The sequence below is a fragment of the Mus pahari genome, chromosome 21 (genome assembly GCF_900095145.1).
Source record: "Mus pahari chromosome 21, PAHARI_EIJ_v1.1, whole genome shotgun sequence".
Lineage (NCBI taxonomy): Eukaryota > Metazoa > Chordata > Mammalia > Rodentia > Muridae > Mus > Mus pahari.
In genome coordinates this window covers 15,577,003-15,579,858 of record NC_034610.1, presented here as the reverse complement: position 1 = coordinate 15,579,858, position 2,856 = coordinate 15,577,003, and positions in this window count along the sequence as shown.

The following is a 2,856-nucleotide window of genomic DNA, read 5'->3' as shown; positions in this document are numbered from 1 at the left end:
TTTTTTTGAGACATGGTTTCTCTGTATAGTCCCACCTGTCCTGGAACTCACTCTGTAGACCAGGCTGGCCTCAAACTCAGAAATCCACCTGCTTCTGCTTCACAAGTGCTGGGATTTGGAACTTGATATACGTCTAGAAAATTGTCCATTTCATGTAGATTTTCAAGTTTTGCTAAGTATAGGATTTTGTAGTAGGATCTAATGATTTTTTTTTAAAATTTTCTCAGTTTCTGTTATGTCTTCCTTTTTATTTCTGATTTTGTTAATTTGTATACTGTCTTTGTGCCTCCTGGTTATGAGGCTTATATGAGGCTTATATGGCTAGGGATTTATCTACCTTGTTGATTTTTTTCAAAGAACCTGCTCCTGGTTTTGTTGATTCGTTGTATAGTTTTCTTTGTTTCTAGTTTGTTGATTTCACCCCCTTGCTTGATTATTTCCTGCCATCTATTCCTCCCTCTTGGGTGTATTTGCTTCATTTTGTTCTGGAGCTTTCAGAAGTGTTGTTAAGTTGCTAGTATATGGTGTATCAAGTTTCTTTATGGAGGCACTCATAGTTAAGAGTTTTCGTCTTAGCACTACTTTCATTGTGTTCCTTAAGTATGGATATGTTGTGACTTCATTTTCATTAAATTCTAAAAAAAGGTCTTTATTTATTTATTTATTTTATTTCTTCCTTGACCCAATTATCAATGAGTAGAACAGTGTTCCACTTCTATGTTTATGTGGGCTTTCTGTTGTTTTTATTGTTTTGAAGATGAGTCTTAGTCTTTGGTGATCTGATTGGATGCCTGGGATTATTTCAAACTTCTGGTATCTGTTGAAGTCTGTTTTGTGACAGTTTTGGACAAGATTACATGAGTTGCTGAGAGGAAGGTATATGTTGGTTTTGTTTTTATGATGAAATGTTCTATTGATATCTGTTAAGTCCACTTGGTTCATAACTTCTGTTACTTTCATTGTGTCTGTTTAGTTTCTGTTTTGATGATCTGTCCATTGATGAGAGTAAGGTGTTGAAGTCTTCTACTATTATTGTGTAAGGTTCAATGTTGGCTTCGATCTTTAGTGAAGTTTCTTTTATGAAGGTGGGTCACCTTGCGTTTGGAACATAGATGTTCAGAATTTAGAGCTCATCTTGGTTAATTTTTCCTTTGATCTGAATGAAGTGTCCTTCCTCATCTTTTTTGATAACTTTAGGTTAAAAGTCTATTTTCAACATCAGTACAGCTACTCCAGCTTATTTCTTGGGAATAATTGCTTTGAAAATTTTGTCACTCTTTTACCCTAATGAGTTATCTGTCTTTGTTTTTGTATGCAGCAAAAGGCTGGGTCCTGTTTAAGTATCTAGTCTTTTAGTCTATTTCTTTTTATTGGGGAATTGAGACCATTGATGTTAAGAGATAATAAGGCCCAGTGTTTGTTGCTCCTCTTATTTTTGTTGGTAGAGGTGGATATATGTATATGTGGCAATCTTCTTTTACTTTTGTTGAAAGGAGATTACTTTCTTGCTTTTTCATGGGTGAAGTTTCCTTCTTTGTGTTGTATATTTCCATCTGTTATCTTTTGGAGGACTGAATTTGAGGACTTGCTTTTCTGATCCATTCTATTTAGGGTTCAGTAGGCTTTTCTTATGTTTATGGGCATCTTTTTTTTTTTCAGTTAGGGAAGTTTTCATCTATAATTTTGTTGAAGATATTTACTGGAACTTATCTTCACTCTCTTCTATACCTATTATCCTCGGGTTTGATTTTTTTTTACTATTTTTGTTATTTAATATTTTCTTTATTTACATTTTAAATGCTATCCAGAAAGTTCCCCATACCCTCCTACCACCCCTGCTCCCTTACCCATCCACTCCCACTTCTTGGCCCTGGCCTTCCCTTGAGCTGGGTCATATAAAGTTTGCAAGACCAAAGGGTCTCTCTTCCCAATGATGGCTGATTAGGCCATCTTCTGCTACATATGCAGCTAGAGACAAGAGCTCAGGAGGTATGGTTAGTTCATATTGTAGTTCCACCAACAGGGTTGTATCCCCATTCAGCTCCTCAGGTACTTTCTCTAGCTCCTCCATTGGGGGCCCCTGTGTTCCATCCAATAGCTGAGTGTGAGCATCCACTTCTGTGTTTGCCAGGCACTGGCAGAGCCTCACAAGAGGCCCCTATATCAGAGTACCTGGAGCAGAATCTTACTGGCATGAGCATTAGTATCTGGGTTTGGTGGCTAATGATGGGATGGATCCCCAGATGGGGTAGTCTCTGGATAGTCCATCCTTTGATCTTAGCTCTAAATTTTGTCTCTGTACTTATAACCTTTCATGGGTATTTTGTTCTTTATTCTAAGGAGGAATGAAGTATACACACGATGGTCTACCTTCTTGGTTTTCTTGTGTTTTGCAAAATGTATCTTGTGTATTCTTAGATTCTGGGCTGATATCCGCTTATCAGTGAGTGCATATCTAGTGAGTTCTTTTGTGATTTGGTTACCTCACTAAGGGTGATTTCTGCCAGATTCATCCATTTGCCCAGGAACTTCATAAATTCATTGTTTTTAATGGCTGAGTAGTACCCCATTGTGTAAAGGTTCCAAATTTTCTGTATCCATTCCTCGATTTAGGGACATCTGGGTTCTTTCCAGCTTCTGGATATTATAAATAAGGCTGCTATGAACATAGTGGAGCATGTGTCCTTATTACCAGTTGGAAGNTCTTCTGGGTATATGCCCAGAAGAGGTATTGCTAGGTCCTCCGGTAGTACTATGTCCAATTTTCTGAGGAACCGCCAGACTGATTTCCAAAGTGGTTGTACAAGCTTGCAATTCCTCCAGCAATGGAGGAGTGTTCCTCTTTCTCCATAACCT